General features: G+C 45.1%; 1 protein-coding gene across 1 annotated transcript in view; it reads left to right on the top strand.

The window, feature by feature from the left end:
* Positions 1-19,684, top strand: part of sptlc3 (serine palmitoyltransferase, long chain base subunit 3) — a 180,802-nt gene that overhangs the window by 63,815 nt on the left and 97,303 nt on the right. The gene's annotated exons all lie outside the window — the stretch shown is intronic.

Genomic DNA, 19,684 nt, shown 5'->3' with positions numbered 1-19,684 from the left:
TTTAGTGATGTTGATTTAGGGATAAATATTATTTTGTATGATCATTTGCATTTTTTTTTGTAAAGATGGATCTGACATTTTGTAAAGCTGAATATGGCATGGTGACCAGAAGTGGGATCATTCTGGTGGTTAAAATGTGTATGTTTGTGTCGTTGTGTACTGTACATCATAGGGGAATCTAAAGCACTAAATCCTCCATGGAAAATGGTTAGGCTCCACTGTGGTCATGTGTTTGCCCTCCAGGTCTAATATCATGTGATTTTTACATTTTTGTTTGTCTTTCATATTTAGTTTTGTCCCAGAACAGTTAACATGGTCTCTCTCTGCAGGTACCAGTAGTGGCAGTTCCTGAGTTATGCTGCCTGGCTGGGTCAGAAGCGAGTCTGCTGCAGTTAATGCTTGCAAACCCATGTGGAGCTCAGCCCGCGGCGAGTAGAAGGTCAATGTTTCCAGAGCGTGAGCTAGGACTGCACCTCCAGGCCTCACAAGGAAGCCTTGGGCCTCCCTTGTGCCGGGCTATCCCACTGACCGCGGACAGACTGCCCACCAGCTCCGATCGCGGCTCTGTTCACAGCCCTCTCCCCTCCTGTATTGGAGCTTAGCTCATCAGTGAATTATTTTACGCCAGAAACATAAACATAGAAGATAGGAGCAGGAGTAGGCCATTCGGCCCCTCGAGCCTGCTCCGCCATTCAATGCGATCATGGCTGATCATCCAAATTCAGTACCCGGTCCCTGCTATCTCCCCATACCCCTGGATCCCTTTAGCCTTAAGAAATATATCCAACTCCTTCTTGAATATATTTAATGAATTGGCTTCTACTGCCTTCTGTGGTAGAGAATTCCACAGGTTCACCACTCTCTGGGTGAAGAAATTCCTCCTCATTTCTGTCCTAAATGGCCTACCCCTTATCCTCAGACTGTGACCCCTGGTTCTGGACTCCCCGACCATCGGGAACATCCTACATCTAGTCTGTCCAGTCCTGTCAGAATTTTATAAGTTTCAATGAGATCCCCTCTCATTCTTCTAAACTCCAGCGAGTACAAGCCCAATCATCCCAATCTCTCCTCATACGTCATTCCTGCCATCCCAGGTATCAGCCTGAACTCCTTCCATGGCAAGAACATCCTTCCTCAGATAAGGCGACCAAAACTGCACACAATACTCAAGATGTGGTCTCACCAAGGCCCTGTACAACTGCAGCAAGACATCTTTGTTCCTGTACTCAAACCCTCTCGCTACGAAGGCCAACATACCATTTGCCTTCTTAACCGCCTGCTGCACCTGCATGCTTCAGCGACTGGTGCACAAGGACACCCAGGTCTCGTTGCACTTCCCCTTCTCCCAATCTATTGCCATTCAGATAATCTGCCTTTCTGTTTTTGCCACCAAAGTGGATAACCTCACATTTATCCACATTATATTGCATCTGCCATGCTTTTGCCCAATCACCCAACCTGTCCAAATCATCCTGGAGTTTCTTGGCATCCTCCTCACAGCACACATGCCCACCCAGCTTTCTGTCGTCTGCAAATTTGGAGATATTACATCTAGTTCCCTTGTCTAGATCATTAATGTATATTGTGAATAGCTGGGGTCCCAGGACTGATCCCTGCGGTACCCCACTAGTCACTGCCTGCCACTCGGAAAAAGACCCGTTTATTCCAACTCTTTACTTTCTGTCTGCCAACCAGTTCTCTATCCAAGTCAACACCTTGCCCCAAATCCTATGTGCCTTAACTTTACACGCTAATCTCTTATGCGGGACCTTATCAAAAGCCTTCTGAAAGTCCAAATACACCACATCCACTGGTTCTCCCTTATCTATTTTACCAGTTACATCCTCAAAAAATTCCAGTAGATTAGCCAAGCACGATTTACCTTTTGTAAATCCATGTTGACTTTGTCCGATCCTGTCACTGTTTTCCAAGTGCTCTGCTATTACATCTTTTATAATGGACTCTAGCATTTTCCCCACTACTGATGTCAGGCTTACCGGTCTGTAATTCCCCGTTTTCTCTCTACCACCTTCTTTGAATAGTGGGGTCACATTAGCTACCCTCCAGATCAGGAGAAAGCCAACAAGCCAGGTCCTTTCTGACCGGTGAGCTCCATCTCACCAGGTTCTCGCCATAATCCCTCAAGCCCTTCTCTCTTCGCAAACATGTCTAGTTGTCCACTGATCCTTTTTATTCTATCTAAGTGAATCGAGGGGTAAGGCGGGAAAGTAGAGTTGAGGTAGTAGATCTTATTGAATGACGGAGCAGGCTCGAGAGGCCGTATAAGAACATAAGAAATAGTAGCAAGAGAAGGTCATACAGCCCCTCGAGCCTGCTCTGCCATTCAATAAGATTATGGCTGAACTTCTACATCAGCTGCACTTTCCTGCCCTATCCCCACATCCCTTGGTGCCGAAGAATCTATCGCTCTTAGTCTTGAATACACTCAACGACTGACCATCCACAGCCCTCTGGGGTAGAGAATTCCAAAGGTGCACAACCCTCTGAGTGCAGAAATTTCTCCTCATCTCAATCCTAAATGGCCGACCCCTTATCCTGAGACTATGACCAGTGTTCCCTCTAATTTTTTTTGGCGTCGCGTGGCCCCTTTAAGAAGCTGCACAGATCATTCAAAATACCGCGCATGCGTGGATTTTGTATTGAAAAGCCGGCACGCCGGCTGAGCAGGATCCCTGGAGCACAGCGCAGCTTAAAGGGAACATTGACTATGACCCCTAGTTCTAGATTCTCCAGCCAGGGGAAACAGCCTCTCAGCATCTATCCTGTCAAGCCCCATCGGAATCTTTTATGTTTCAATGAGTTCACCTCTCATTCTTCTAAATTCCAGACAATATAAGAACATAAGAATCAGGAGCAGAAGTAGGCCATACAGCCCTTCGAGCCTGTTCTGCCATTCAATAAGATCATGGCTGATCTTCGACCTCCACTCCACTTTCCTGCCCGATCCACATATCCCTTAATTCCTCTGGAGTCCAAAAATCTATCTATCTCAGCCTTGAATATACTCAATGGCTCAGCATCCACAGCACTTTGGGGCAAAGAAATCCAAAGATTCACAACCCTCTGAGTGAAGAAATTCCTCCTTAGTCTTAAATGACCGACTCCTTATCCTGAGACTATGCTCCCTCCTACTAGACTCTCCAGCTAGGGGAAACAATTTCTCGGCATCTACTCTGTCAATCCCCCTCAGAATTTTACATGTTTCAATGAGATCACCTCTCATTCTTCTAAACTCCAGAGAGTATAGGCCCAATCTACTCAATCTCTCCTCATAGGACAACCCTCTCATCCCAGGGCTCAATCTAGTGAACCTTTGTTGCACCGCCTCTAAGACAAGTATATCCTTCCTTAAATAAGGAGACCAAAACTATGCTCAGTACTCCAGGTGTGGTCTCACCAGAGCCCAGTACAACTGTAGCAAGACTTCCTTACTCTTGTTCTCTAACCCTCTAGCAATAAAAACCAACATGCCATTTGCCTTCCTAATTGCTTGCTGTACCTGCATGCTAACTCTGTTTTTCTTGTACTAGGACACCCAAATCTCTCAACGCCAACATTTCTCACCATTTAAAAAATATTCTGTTTTTCTATTCTTCCTACCAAAGTGAATAACCTCACATTTCCCCATATTATACGCCATCTGCCACCTTAGTCTTTCCTCAGAACTAAAACTCCGAAGATCAAGAGCTAGTGGATCCACAAACTGCAGTGTCCACCCCATCTGTTGCTTCTTGGCTTTTTAATTTTATTAGTTGGTTCTCAAAGCAGCCCCTGTCCTCCTTTCCTGCCACCACCCTCGCCCCCACCCCGCCTCACGTTGCGATAAAACAGTCCAGCTGAAGAGGTCTGGATGCGGGTCACCTGCCTACCTACCTGATTTGAAAAATGGGGCAGAACACCTGAAAACAGTCGTGTGGATAACATAAAAGTATTCCTTCCTTTCCCCCGCCCCCCCCCCCCCCCCAAACCCCAGAAAAATAAAACAAAACATACTATGCGCCATTAATTAATCTTGGTGGTAGGGAAGGTGTTCGTCTCCTGCTCACTGGTTCTCACAGCAGCACAGCTCTGATAGGTAACTTGATGGAATTGTGGCTGCAATCCCAGCACACTCTGTGACCTGGTCTGTTGGTGTTGCAGTGCACGAGGCCATCGGGCTGCTGCTGGGTATCAGTATATAAAACAAATCAAAGGTTCTGTTGTGATTTACAGGCCTTCGAGATCTCTGCGCTCCTCCAATTCTGGCCACTTGCGCAACCTCGATTTTAAATCACCCCGCCATTGGCGGCTGTGCTTTCAGCTGCCTAGGCCCCAAGCTCTGGAATTCCCTCCCCAAACCTCTCCACCAATCTCTCCTCCCCTTAAAACCTACCTCTTTGACCAAGCTTTTCGTCATCTGTCCTGATATCTGCTTATGTAGCTTGGTGTCAAAAATGTTTTTATTGATAACGCTCTTGTTAAGTGCCTTGGATTGTTTTGCTATGTTAAAGGTGCTATATAAATGCAAGTAATTAATTAGGCTTTTGGGAAATGAGCACTTTCTGGTACAGCCCCAACTCTTTTTTTCCATGTATTCCGTGGCAGATGTTTTCCTGGAGGGTTCTAAAATGGTTAAGAGATATTTAGGTGACATAAGAACATAAGAAATAGGAGCAGGAGTAGGCCAATCGGCCCCTCGAGCCTGCTCCGCCATTCAATAAGATCATGGCTGATCTGATCCTAACCGCCAATCCACTATCACAGAACCATCTCCTGAATCTAACAGAATTAGACACACGAAATCGGAGCAGGATCAGGCTACACGGCCCCTGGGCCCGCTCCGCTACCCACAGGGCCATGACCGACCCGGACCTAGACTCATGTCCAGATTCCTGCCCGCTCCCCGTAACCCTTAATTCCCTTTACTTCTAGGAAACTGTCTATTTCTGTTTTAAATTTATGTAATGATGTAGCTTCTACAGCTTTTTGGGGCAGCATATTCCATGGACCTACCACCCTTTGAGTGAAGTAGTTCCTCCTCATCTCAGTTTTGAAAGAGCAGCCCCTTATTCTAAGACTATGCCCCCTAGTTCTAGTTTCACCCATCATCGGGAACATCCTCCCCGCATCCACCCGATCCAACCCCTTCACAATCTTATATGTTTCAATAAGATCGCCTCTCATTCTTCTGAACTCCAATGAGTAGAGTCCCAATCTACTCAACCTCTCCTCATATGTCCATCCCCTCATCCCTGGGATTAACTGAGTGAACCTTCTTTGTACTGACTCGAGAGCAAGTATGTCCTTTCTTAAGTATGGACACCAAAACTGTACGCAGTATTCCAGGTGCGGTCTCACCAATACCTTGTACAACTGAAGCAATACCTCCCTATTTTTATATTCTATCCCCCTAGCAATGAAAGCCAACATTCCATTGGCCTTCTTAATCACTTGCTGCACCTGCATACTAACCTTTTGAGTTTCGTGCACCAGGACCCCCAGATCCCTTTGTACTTTAGTACTTTCCAGTTTCTTGCCGTTAAGATAATAATTTGCTCTACGATTTTTCCTGCCAAAGTGCATAACCTCACACTTTCCAGTATTGTATTCCATCTGCCAAATCTCTGCCCACTTACTTAGCCTGTCTATGTCCCCTTGCAGGTTTTTAATGTCCTCCTCACTCACTACTTTCCCTCCCATCTTAGTATCATCTGCAAACTTTGATATGTTACACTCGGTCCCCTCCTCCAAATCGTTAATATAGATTGTAAAGAGTTGGGGACCCAGCACTGACCCCTGTGGAACACCACTAGTTACTGATTGCCCGTCTGAGAATGAACCATTTATCCCAACTCTCTGCCTTCTGTTAGAAACATAGAAACATAGAGATAGGAACAGGAGTAGGCCATTCGGCCCTTTGAGCCTGCTCCGCCATTCAATGAGATCATGGCTGATCTTCATCTGAGATCTTAGCTGATCTTACCAGTTCAGTACCCCGTCCCCGCCTTTTCTCCGTAACCCTTAATCCCCTTAGCCTTCAGAAATATATCCAATTCTCTCTTGAAAATATTTATTGAATTAGCCTTCACAGCCCTCTGTGGCAGGGAATTCCACAGGCTCACCACTCTTTGAGTGAAGAAATTCTTCCTCATCTCTGTTTTAAATGATTTGCCCGCTATTTTTAGACTGTGGCCCCTGGTTCTGTGCTCCCCTGCCATTGGAAACATTCTCTCTGAATTCAGCCTGTCCAGGCCTGCCATAATTTTATATGTTTCGATGAGATCCCCTCTCAATCTTCTAAACTCCAGTGAGTACAAGCCCAAACTATTCAATCTCTCCTCGTAGGTCATTCCCGCCATTCCAGGTATCAGCCTGGTGAATCGCCGCTGCACTCTTTCCATGGCAAGAACATCCTTCCGCAGATGGGGCGACCAAAACTGTACACAATACTCCAGATGCGGTCTCACCAGCACCTTGTACAGCTGTAGTAAGGTATCCCTATTCCTATACTCGAACCCCCTTGATATGAAGGCCAACATACCATTTGCCTTCTTAATCGCCTGTTGCACCTGCATGCTCTCCTTCAGTGACTGGTGCACAAGAACACCCAGGTCCCTCTGCACTTCCCCATCTCCCAATCTATTGCCATTTAGATAATAATCTACCCTCCTGTTTTTACCCCCAAAGTGGATAACCTCGCATTTATCCACATTATAGTGCATCTGCCACGTATCCGCCCATTCCCCCAACCTGTCCAAATCGCACTGTAGCCTCCTGACATCCTCATCAGAGCCCACCCCTCCTCCTAGTTTAGTGTCGTCAGCGAATTTGGAAATATTGCATCCAATTCCCTGATCCAGATCATTTATATATATTGTGAACAGCTGGGGTCCCAGGACAGATCCTTGCGGCACCCCGCTGGTCACTGCCTGCCACTCCGAAAACGAGCCGTTTATTCCAACTCTCTGTTTTCTATCCGCCAGCCAGTTCTCTATCCACGTTAATACTTTGCCCCCAATCCCATGAGCCTTAATTTTGCATGATAATCTTTTGTGTGGAACCTTATCGAAGGCTTTCTGGAAGTCAAGGTACACCACATCCACTGGCTCTCCCCCATCTATTTTACCAGTTACTTCCTCAAAAAATTCCAGCAGATTAGTCAAACACGATTTACCCTTTGTAAATCCATGTTGACTCTGTCCGATCCTTTCCCCATTTGTCAAGTGCTCCGCTATTTTATCCTTAATAATGGACTCTAGCATTTTGCCCACAACCGATGTAAGGCTTACTGGTCTATAATTCCCTGCTTTCTCTCTACCCCCCTTTTTAAATATTGGGGTAACATTAGCTACCCTCCAATCCAATTAGATAGCCAATCCTCTATCCATGCCAGAATATTACCCCCAATCCCGTGATTTTTTATCTTAAGCAATAATCTTTTGTGTGGCACCTTGTCAAATGCCTTTTGGAAGTCTAAATGCACTACGTCCACTGGTTCCCCTTTATCCACCCTATACGTTACTTCCTCAAAGAACTCGAGCAAATTTGTCAAACATGACTTCCCCTTCATAAAACCATGCTGACTTTGTCCTATTAAATTATGATTATCCAAATGTCCTGTTACTGTCTCCTTAATAATGGACTCCAAAATTTTACCTACCACAGATGTTAGGCTAACCGGTCTATAGTTTCCAGCCTTCTGTCTACTGCCCTTTTTAAATAAGGGTGTTACATTAGCAGTTTTCCAGTCTGCCGGGACCTTTGCTGAGTCCAGGGAGTTTTGGAAAATTATTACCAATGCATCCACAATCCCTACCGTCACTTCCCTCAAGACCCTAGGATGTAAGCCATCAGGTCCAGGTGATTTATCCGCCTTGAGTCCCATTATTTTACCGAGTCCCATTATTTTACCGAGTACCACTTCCTTAGTGATTTTGATCGTGTTTAGCTCCTCCCCCCCCCCCCCCCCCCCCCCAACCATAGCCCCCTGTTTGTCCAGTGTTGGGATATTTTTAGTGTCTTCTACTGTAAAGACTGATACAAAATATTCATTCAGTGTTTTTGCCATCTCCATATTTCCCACCATTAATTTCCCGGTCTCATCCTCTAAGGGACCAACATTTACTTTAGCCACCCTTTTTCTTTTTATATAACTATAAAAACTCTTACTATCTGTTTTTATATTTTTTGCTAATTTACTTTCATAATCTAGCTTCCCTTTCTTAATCAATCTTTTTGTTATTTTTTTGCTGTCTTTTAAAGTTTTCCCAATCCTCTATCCTCCCACTAGATTTGGCTACCTTATATGCCCTTGTTTTTAGTCGAATACTATCCTTAATTTCTTTACTTAGCCACGGATGGCTGTCTTTTCTTTTACACCCTTTTCTTCTCAGTGGAATATATTTTTTTTGGAAGTTGTAAAATAACTCCTTAAATGTACACCACTGAACATGTATCGTCTTACCCTTTAATCTATTTTCCCAATCCACTCTACTCAATTCCGCTCTCATACCTTCATAGTCTCCTTTATTCAAGCTTAGCGTGCTTGTTTGAGATCCAACCTTCTCACCCTCTAATTGAATATGTAATTCAACCATGTTATGGTCACTCATTCCAAGGGGATCCTTTACTCGGACATTTTTAATTAATCCTGTCTCGTTACACAGGACCAGATCTAAGGTTGCTTGCCCCCTGGTCGGTTCAGTTACATACTGCTCAAGAAACCCATCACTAATACACTCAATGAACTCATCCTCAAGGCAGCCCTGCCCAATTTGATTTGTCCAATTAATATGATAGTTAAAATCCCCCATAATTATAGATGTTCCCTTATTACAAGCCTCAACTATTTCCTGATGATACTCCGTCCAACAGAGTTGCAACTGTTCGGAGGCCTATAGACTATGCCCACTAGTGTTTTTTTCCCCTTATTCCTTATCTCCACCCAAACTGTTTCATTATCCTGATCGTTTGACCCAATATCATTTCTCTGTATTACGGTGATTCCTTCCTTTTATTAACATAGCCACCCCACCTCCCCTTCCTTCCTGCCTGTCCTTCCTGATCGTTAAATAACCTGGTATGTTTAATTCCCAGGCATTGTCACCCTGCAGCCATGTTTCTGTAATGGCCACAAGATCATACCCATATGTAGTTATTTGTGCCATTAACTCGTCTATTTTGTTACGAATGCTACGTGCATTCAGATAGAGAACTTTCAAATATGTTTTGTGACACTTAGTTCCTGCTTTTGCCCTTTTTATTACTTTACCTTTTACTCCATACCTTCTGCCCCTTCCTGACACGCTCTGGTTTTTAATTTCCCCACTGCTACCTAAGTCTATGACCTTCTCTGTTGTCATTTTTATTACTTGCTCTCTAGGAACCTCCCCCCCACTAGTTAGTTTAAAGCCCTCTCTACAGCCCTAGTTATATGATCCGTCAGGACTTTAGTCCCAGCACTGGCCAAGTGAAGCCCGCCCCAACGGAACAGCTCCCTCCTGCCCCAGTACTGGTGCCAGTGTCCCAGGAAGCAAAACCCATTTCTCCCACACCAGTCTTTGAGCCACGCATTTAACTCTCTAATTTTATTTGTCCTAGCCAAATTCGCTCGTGGCTCAGGTAATAATCCAGAGATTATTACCCTTGTGGTTCTGCTTTTTAATTTGGCCCCTAGCTGCTCAAACTCCCTCAGCAGAACCTCCTTCCTTGTCCTATCTATGTCGTTGGTACCAACATGGACCACGACAACTGGATCCTCCCCCTCCAAGTTTCTCTCCAGTCCAGAGGAAATGTCCTTAACCCTGGCACCGGGCAGGCAACACAGCCTTCGGGACTCTCGCTCTCGGCTGCAAAGAACTCTATCTATCCCCCTAACGATACTATCCCCTACCACTACAACATTTCTTTTAACTCCCCCCACTTGAATGGCCCCCCGCTCCACGGTGCTGTGGCCAGGTTGCTCATCCTCCCCGCAGCCCCTGTTCCCATCCTCACAGGGAGTAAGAGCCTCGAACCTGTTGGACATGTGCAAGGGCTGCGGCTCCTCCAACACTAACTCCTGGAACCCCGTACCTGCCTCACTTCTAGACCTCGTATAGGAAACACAAAGTTAGCATGCAGGTACAGCAAGCAGTTAGGAAGGCAAATGGCATGTTGGCCTTTATTGCAAGGGGGTTGGCGAACAAGAGTAAGGAAGTCTTACTGCAATTCTACAGGGCCTTGGTGAGACCACACCTGGAGTACGGCGCACTGTTTTCGTCTCCTTATCTGAGGAAGGATATACTTGCCTTGGAGGCGGTGCAACGAAGGTTCACTAGATTGATCCCTGGGATGAGAGGGTTATCCTATGAGTAGAGATTGAGTGGATTGGGCCTATACTCGCTGGAGTTTAGAAGAATGAGAGGTGATCTCATTTAAACATATAAGATTCTGAGGGGGATTGACAGGGTAGATGCTGAGTGGCTGTTCCCCTGGCTGGTGGGTCTAGAACTAGGGGGCATAGTCGCAGGATAAAGGGATCAGCCATTTAAGACTGAGATGAGCAGAAATTCTTCACTCAGAGGGTTGTGAATCTTTGGAATTCTTTACCCAAAAGGGCTGTGAATACTGAGTCATTGAGTATATTCAAGGCTGACATAAATAGATTTTTGGACTCTAGGGGAATCAAGGGATATGGACATCAGGCAGGAAAGTGGAGTTGAGGTTGAAGATGAGCCTTGATCTTATTGAATGGCGGAGCAGGCTCGAAGGGCCGTATGGCCTATTCCTGCTCTTAATTCTTATGTTCTGATCTGCTGGTGGCTGGATCTCTGAGCCCATCAAGCTAATTGACAATTGAGGTGCTACAATCAACGTTGCAACCTGTGGGTTAATGAGGGGAAAGTGGGCTAAATTCTGATGGCTATACATGGCCAACCCTCAGTGGTTTCCAGTCCTGTCAGTACGTCAGCATTTGCTGACTGAAATCAGCTTTTTTTTTATGGCCTCGGTGACTTTGTTAAATCGCAAATTCACTGATGACTAACAATCAGCAGACCCGTAGGTAATTTACATAAGAACATAAGAAATAGGAGCAGGAGTAGGCCCCTCGAGCCTGCTCTGCCATTCAATAAGATCACGGCTGAACTTCTACATCAACTCCACTTTCCCGCCTGATCCCCATATCTCTCGATTCCCTTAGCGCCCAAAAATCTATCGATCTCAGCCTTGAATATACTCAACAACTGAACATCCACAACCCTCTGGGGTAGAGAATTCCAAAGATTCACAACCCTCAGAGTGAAGAAATTTCTCCCCATCTCAGTTCTAAATGGTCAACCCTTTATCCTGCGATGATGACCCCTAGTTCTAGACTCTCCAACCAGGGGAAACAGCCTCTCAGCATCTACCCTGTCAAGCCCTCTAAGAATTTTATCTGTTTCAATGAGATCACCTCTTACTCTTCTAAACTCCAGAGAATGTAGGCCCATTCTACTCAATCTCTCCTCATAGGACAGCCCTCTCATCCCAGGAGTCAATCAATCAATCAAACTTGCATAGGAACGGGAGTCGACCATTCCGCCCCACGAGCCTGCTCCACCATTCTGATCTCTACCTCAACTCCATTTGCCTGCCTTTGCTCCATATCCTTTGACACCCTTACCCAACCAAAATCAATCAATCTCAGTCTTGCAAATTTCAATTGACCCCCAGCATCCATGGCCTTGTGGGAGAGAGAATTCCAGATTTCCACTACCCTTTGTGTGGGGAAACATGCTTCCCGATTTCACTCCTGAGCAGCCTAGCTCTAATTTTAAGATTATCACCCCCAGCCCCAACCCTTGTTCTGGATTTCGGATTTCCCCCACCAGAGGAACTTGATTCAGGTGTCCTTTCTGTCACCTGTTGCTAGTGGCACAAATGACATTGTGGGATGTTTTACTACATTAAAGGCTCTATATAAATGCAAGTTGTTGTTGATGTAATTGTCTCATTGCAATGCTGTCATAAAATGTGCATATTATGCACCCACTCCCAAATGCTGGACGAACTTGGGGTTGGGGAGGAGGCGGAGAACCAGTGTAACCAGGTCCCTTCCGAATTCCTGTTCAGTCTGCCCAGATCAGAGAATCTTTACACCAATTTCAGGACAGAAATTCAAGCCCTCTATCTACATGACTGAACACAGTTTAGTGGAGAGGCCACAAATGACTCACCAGCTTCAAAGTCAGTGAATTTTCCAATTAGCCACCCTGTTATCAGCCTTGTGCTCATGTGATGGGTTGGATTGCATATTCCAGGGTTGAAATCTTTAGATGTAATTTGCCCTGTTGTCACAAGCAAAATGTCTGACTGCCATTCACTCAGTCCTAACCAGGAAGTGACCTTTTCATTAATAAATTTGTTTCGGTAGCATTTGATGTGGTCCCTCGTACGAGCAGGATTAAGCAAGATTATTTAATTACCAGTTGAACCAATCTTCAGTTCAGTCTCAAGGGAATTGAGATTTCTTGTTCTGGATGTTATTCCTCGAGGACTTTACTTCAGTGTCTCAAAATCTCCAGTCACAATTTTAGCAAGTCCATTCAGCAAAAAGGGCTGCAACCTGCTGAATAGTCAAATTGCAACATATCCGCGCCATCACCAAGACCGCCTACTTCCACCTCTGTGACATCGCCCGACTCCACCCCACCTCAGCTCATCTGCTGCTGAAATCCTCATCCATGCCTTTCTTACCTCTAGACGTGACCATTCCAACGTGTTCCTGGCCGGCCTCCCATCTTCCACCCTCCATAAACGAGCACATCCAAAAGTCTGCTGCCTTTGTCCTAACTCGCACCCCTTCACCCATCACCCCTGTGCTCGCTGACCTACATTGGCTCCTGTTCTGGCAATGCGTCAATTTTAAAATTCTCAGCTTTGTTTTCAAATCCCTCCATGGCCTCACCCCTCCCTATATTGGTGTAACCGCCTCCAGTCCTACAACCCTCCGAAATATCAGCACTCCTCCCATTCTGGCCTCTTGTACATCCCCCATTTTAATCGCTCCGCCATTGGTGGCCGTGCCTTCAGCTGCCTTGGCCCTAAGCTCTTCAATTCCTTCCCTGAACCCCTCCACCTCTTGACCGCTCTCTCCTCCTTTTAAGATGCTTCGTAAAACCTACCTCTTAGGCCAAGCTTTTGGTCATCTGACCTAATATCTCCTTATGTGGCTCAGTGTCAAATTTTGTTTGATAACGCTCCTGTGAAGCGCCTTGGGCCGTTTTACTACGTTAAAGACGCTATATAATTACAAGTTGTTGTTGAATCATATTTCCTGGATGTTTTCCCCTCAACGTGTTTGAATTGCAGAAGGATATTCGGGAGGAAATGGTCATGGGTTTTGCAGCATAAATGTAGACTGTTGCTTCCCAAATTAAAAACAAAAGGAGTGCATTCTCTCTCATTGCTGATTATTTTTGCTCATCCAAGATGAGGAGGTCCACGTTGGGGAGTAAAAGTCCCCAGTGTCAACACCAGCTCAGGTGACACATGACACGACGCAGGCTAAAACTTACATGGAATTATCCAAGAGTCCACAGCACAGAAACAGGCCATTCGGCCCAAGTGGTCTATGCCGGTGTTTATGTTCCACACTTGCTTAGCTCTGCCTCAAAAGAAGGATGACCTCCGGTGTGACAGTGCAAATGGTTTTTGTTTCCTAAACTGGCCATCCTTGTGGCCTCTATCAGTGTGATTGCCACAGGGAGGGCACTGTTCTGCTGTAGACCCTCCCATACCATCACCTAGGTTGAGGAGGCTTAAGGTAATTTCATATAGGGCCCTTACTGGGGTCAAGTTTGCCAGACACCTGTTCTCTTCACAGTTGCCTTTTAGTCTCAATATGTTGTTATGCCAAGAATAAAGAAAAGAAAAACTTGCATTTCTGTAGCGCCTTTCATGACCTCAGGACGTCCCAAAGTGCTTTACAGCCAGTGAAGTAGTTTTGAAGTGTAGCCACTGTTGTAATGTAAGAAACGCAGCAGCCAATTTGCGCTCAGCAATGTGATGATGACCAGATGATCTGTTTTTTAGTGATGTTAGTTGAGGGATAAATGGGACTCTAACTGTATGTTCTACTACAAGTACCCTGCACCTGAAATTGAAATTTGTTCCGTTGTGTGAGCAGCATGTGAGATTAGTCCCTGCTCCAACCTTCATAAAGCACCCACGCAAATGGAGAGGTTAAAAATAAGGAAAGTTTGTTTTCACCTTAACATGGAATTTGAACTGACTTTATTTTAGGAGCAGGGGTCTTCATTCACCCATTATTTTCCTGCACTGTTTTACTTTAATGTTCCTTGCAAAATCAACCCTGTATTCTCGAAGAATTCTTTGCTGAACTTTCTAGTGCTATTATCAGGTCCATCAGATAATCATATGAGGGGGAAGGAAATAGAGGGTTATTCTGATAGAGTTAGATGAGGAAAGATGGGAGGAGGCTCAAGTGGAGCATAAACGCTGGACTGGACTGTTTCTGTGCTGTATATGCTATGTAATAAATAGTAAAAGGAACAGCAAAGACTTTTGAGAGTGGGGAACAAAGTGGGTGCTAATGCTAGCCAATTATAAATCGTCAAAGCGATTTATCAGGGTGTCCTGTGGGGACTCCATTAGTTTAAAAAAAAAAAAGCAGATGAGGTTTCTGGGCTGAGAGAGAGAGTTGCAGCAGATTATGTGGGTAGCTGGGGCATGCCTGAGCTCCACCAGTGCATGATGTGAAAACCACAATGAAATCTTGAAGCCGAACCAAGGAATCCTTTGGTAAGAAACCACTGCAGTTGAAAGCTGGGGGACTCTGCAGCAACCCGTCCCCCAACCATGCAGTAATTGACTCCCATGCCACACATTATTGGCTTGCCTTCCAAGTTAGATATTGTTTGCAAACTTAATCAGTTAGCGTCGAGTTTCTGAATCCAGGTCATGAATGTAAATTAGGATCTCAAAACTGAACCCATGGACATTTTACCCTCCCGCTGACCCCGAACATCATGCCCCTTTAAGTCAACATCAATGCACATATTTGGAAATGTTAGCCTGCCAGTCATTCACCCAGTTAATGACTTGCCAATCTTTGCTTCTACATAGAAACATAGAAGATAGGAGCAGGAGTAGGCCATTTGGCCCTTCGAGCCTGCTCCGCCATTCAACAAGATCATGGCTGATCATCCAAGCCCTAGCACCCAGTCCCTACACCATCACCCCTGTGCTCGCTGACCTACATTGGCCCCTGGTCTGGCAATGTCGCAATTTAAAAAATAAAACATTTTCACCCTTGTTTTCAAATCCCTCCATGGCCTCGCCCCTCCCTGTCCCTGTAACCTCCTCCAGCCCCACAACCCTCCCGAGATATCGGCACTCCTGCAATTCTGGCCTCTTGCGCATCCCCGATTTTCATCGCTCCACCATTGGCAGCCATGCCTTCAGCAGCCTAGGCCCTAAGCTCTGGAATCCGCCCCCCCCCCCCCCCCCCAAACCTCTCTACCTCTTTCTCCTCCTTTAAGACATTCCTTAAAATCTATCTCTTCGACCAAGCTTTTGGTCAATTGTTCTGATATCTCCTTATTTGGCTTGGTGTCAAATTTTGTTTAAAGCTCCTGTGAAGCGTCTCGGTATGTTTTACTACATTAAAGGCACTATATAAATGCAAGTAGTTGTTGTTGATAACCACAGTATTTGTATTGCTTCTGTTGCAAATATTAAAACGAACCTTTTCTGGCCTTGCATAGTCATTGCGATAACCAACAATACCTTTTCAAACTGAAATCAAAAAGCCTTCCTTGTCCAACTCGAGTTTTGAATTGTTATTGCACAGTTCTGCTTTAGAAGCAGTCTGGTTGGCTAAGTTTGAACAATGTTAATGGCTGCTGTGTGATTGTCAGAGTTGTAGTTGAAAATGGTCCAGAAGTGGTTCCCTCCAACTCGCCCATTTGCAGTGCGTTCCAATGATTGATTGTTCTTGCAGGAAAAAAAATAGACTTTTTAGAAAGCATTTACAATACAAGTGTAGGATTGTTTCAAAGCAGTTTTGCATCACGCTGGCACTGCAGTTTGATTGTAAATGCAGCCCAAAACCAGAGTCAGGACTGACTTGATACCAAACCAAGCAGAGTGAGACTCCATTGGAGAGGTAGTTTCACTCCACTTTGCTTCAAGTCAGTTCGAGCCTTCAAACCATATTTGCACGCCAAGCTCACATTGGTGCAAAACATTTTGATTTTCACACCATCACTAACCATGTGGAATTACATAGGTTATACGGCACAGAAACAGGCCATTCGGCCCAACCAGTCCATGCCGACATTTATGCTGCACTCGAGCCTCCTCCCATCCTTCCTCATCTAACTCTATCAGTATAACCCTCTATTCCCTTCTCCCTCATGTGCTTATCTAGCTTCCCCTTGAATGCATCTATACTATTCACCTCAACCACTCCCTGTGGTAGCGAGTTCCACATTCTCACCACTCTCTGGGTAAAGAAGTTTCTGCTGAATTCCCTATTGGATTTCTTGATGACTATCTTATATTGATGGCCTCTAGTTTTGCTCTTCCCCACAGTGTGGCGTGTGAATACGCCATAAAAGCATTGTTTCTCGTGTAAAAACATCCTGATATCTGCATTAATAACAGCAGAAAATGCTGGAAAAACTCAGCAGGCGCAACATCAGACCAGGCAACATCCGTGGAGAGAGAAATAGAGTTAACGTTTCAGGTCGAAACCCTTCGTCAAGAGTTTCGACCTGAAACATTGACTCTATTTCTCTCTCCACGGATGTTGCCTGGCCTGCTGAATTTTTCCAGCATTTTCTGTTCTTATTTTGGATTTCCAGCACCCGCAGTATTTTGCTATCGTACTGATATCAGCATTTATAGTCTTAACTAATTCCGCTTATGAGACCAAGTATATTGCAATCGGGATGGCTGGTTGTTTGTATGAAAGACTAAGGTTTTTTCCCTTTCTCCTTTGTTCCATAATAACATCCATCCCAAAATACATCTGTATTTTTTCTGCCAACTTTGCCTTCTGCAGGCCTGAGGGTTAGCTCTTCAGTACTTCAGCCAAGTCACCATTAGTCATGTATTATCCTAGACAGCAATTGTTGGCAGGTTAGTCAACTATGGGGATATCAGAGCCAACCAAATTGTGATTCTGTCCTCACCTGGTGCTCACAAACACGTTGCTTTCCGCTAAGGGCACATTGGATAGTCATCAGAGCGAGGGAAGAACAGCTTTTATTTTGAGTTTCAACAAAAATATTGGAACAATTAAATTAAGCCTCTGTTTTTAGCCTTAAACCCAACTTTGGACCCAAAAGTGTCTGATGTAAAAAGAAAGACTTTCATGACCTCAGGATGTCCCAAAGCGCTTTACAGCCAATGAAGTACCTTTGAAGTGTAGTCACTGTTGTAATGTAGGAAACATGGCAGCCAATTTGCGCACAGCAAGGTCCCACAAACAGCAATGTGATAATGGCCAGATAATCTGTTTTAGTGATGTTGATTTGAGGAATAAATATTGGCCAGGACACTGAGGATAACTCCCTGGTCTTCTTTGAAATAGGATGGGATATTTTACATCCACCTGAGAGAGCTGATGAGGCCTGGTTTAATGTCTCATCTGAAAGACGGCACTTCTGGATTTTTGTGCTCGAGTCTCTGGAGTGGGACTTGAACCCACAATCTTCTGACTCAGAAGCGAGAGTGCTACCCACTGAGCCACAGCTGACATAAAGATTGTGGTAGATCAGGAGCAAACCCTACAGAATTTACATCAGATGATGCACTAGCGCTGGTGTGACACATGTAGGCACTTCATCTGTAGCATTTCATCATTTTGCCATAGTGATGAGCAGCATCTGCATAGAGTGCAGCTTTGGTTATCTTTACGTTAGATTCAGGTTCGAGGATCCCTCCCGTAAGTGAGCCTTTGCTCTCTATGAACTATCATGCGTCTTTAATTGCCAAATATCCAGGTAATTATAGTGAGCCCAGAGTCAAAAAGAAAACACATGTATTTTGGCTCACTGGATGTATTATGTACTGCTGTGTGTTTCTTTCGACTTCTGAAGGCTCAACCATAAACACTGCAGGCTATAACTTACTAGACAGACTTACTGACCACTAAACGGATAAATTATAGAATCACAGAAACTTACAGCACAGAAGGAGGCTATTCGGCCCGTCGTGCTTATGCTGGCTCTTTGAGCAGTCGTGCTCGGTCTCGCATCACCGCTTTTTGTCCATAACCCTGTAAATTCCTCATCCTCAAGGACCTGTCCAACTCCCTTTTAAAATTATTTATGGAATCAGCTTCCACCACCTTTTCAGGTAGAGCGTTCCAGATCCCGACAACGCTCTGAGTGAAAACATTCCTCATCTCCCCTCAAGATGTTTTGCCAGTGATTTTGAATCTATGACCTCTGGCTATTGACCCACTTGCCAGAGTTTTTTATTGAGTAGATTGGGCCTATATCTGGAGTTTAGAAGAATGAGAGGTGATCTCATTGAAACATATAGGATTCTGAGGGGGATTAACAGGGTAGATGCTGAGAGGCTATTTCCCCTGGCTGGGAAGCCTCGAATTAGGGCATAGTCTCAGGATAAGGGGTCGGCATTTAAGTCTGAGATGAGGAATTTATTTACTCAGAGTGTTGTGAATCTTTGGAATTCTCTACCCCAGAGGGCTGAGGATGCTGAGTCATTGAGTATATTCAAGGTTGAGATAGATAGATTTTTGGACTTTAAGGGAATCAAGGGATATGGGGGACTGGGTGGGAATGTGGAGTTGAGGTCAAAGATCAGCCTCAGATCTTGTTGAGTGACGGAGCAGGCTCGAGGGGCCACATGGCCTACTCCTGCTCCTAATTCTTGTCAGGTTTTTCTCCATCTACTCTAGCAAAAAAAATGAATGAACAATAGATTTACAATAAATAAACATAGTGTGAACCATGGCTCAGTGGGCAACATAGCGTGAACCATGGCTCAGTGGGCAACATAGCGTGAACCATGGCTCAGTGGGTAACATAGTGTGAACCATGGCTCAGTGGGTAACATAGTGTGAACCATGGCTCAGTGGGTAACATAGTGTGAACCATGGCTCAGTGGGAAACATAGTGTGAACCATGGCTCAGTGGGTAACATAGTGTGAACCATGGCTCAGTGGGAAACATAGTGTGAACCATGGCTCAGTGGGTAACATAGTGTGAACCATGGCTCAGTGGGTAACATAGTGTGAACCATGGCTCAGTGGGAAACATAGTGTGAACCATGGCTCAGTGGGTAACACTCACGTCTCTGAGTCAGAAGGTTGTGGGTTCAAGTCCCACTCCAGAGACCTGAGCACAATAACCTAGGCTGACACTCCAGTGCAGTACTGAGGGAGTGCTGCACTGTCAGAGGTGCCATCTTTCGGATGAGACATTAAACCGAGGCTTCATCTGCGCTCACAGGTGGACATAAAAGATCCTATGGCACTACTTCAAAGAAGAGCAGGGGAGTTATCCCCAGTGTCCTGGCAAATATTTATCCCTCAATCATCATTCCTACATTACAACAGTGACTACACTTCAAAAGTACTTCATTGGCTGTAAAACGCTTTGGGACGTCCTGGGGTTATGAAAGGCGCTACATAAATGCAAGTCTTTTTTTTAAACTAATGTTGCTA

Source organism: Somniosus microcephalus, chromosome 3, assembly GCF_052327205.1.
Source record: "Somniosus microcephalus isolate GS21.2 chromosome 3, FLI_Smic_1.0, whole genome shotgun sequence".
Lineage (NCBI taxonomy): Eukaryota > Metazoa > Chordata > Chondrichthyes > Squaliformes > Somniosidae > Somniosus > Somniosus microcephalus.
Note: the sequence above shows the minus strand (reverse complement) of the source record. Positions and strands in the feature narration are given on the sequence as shown.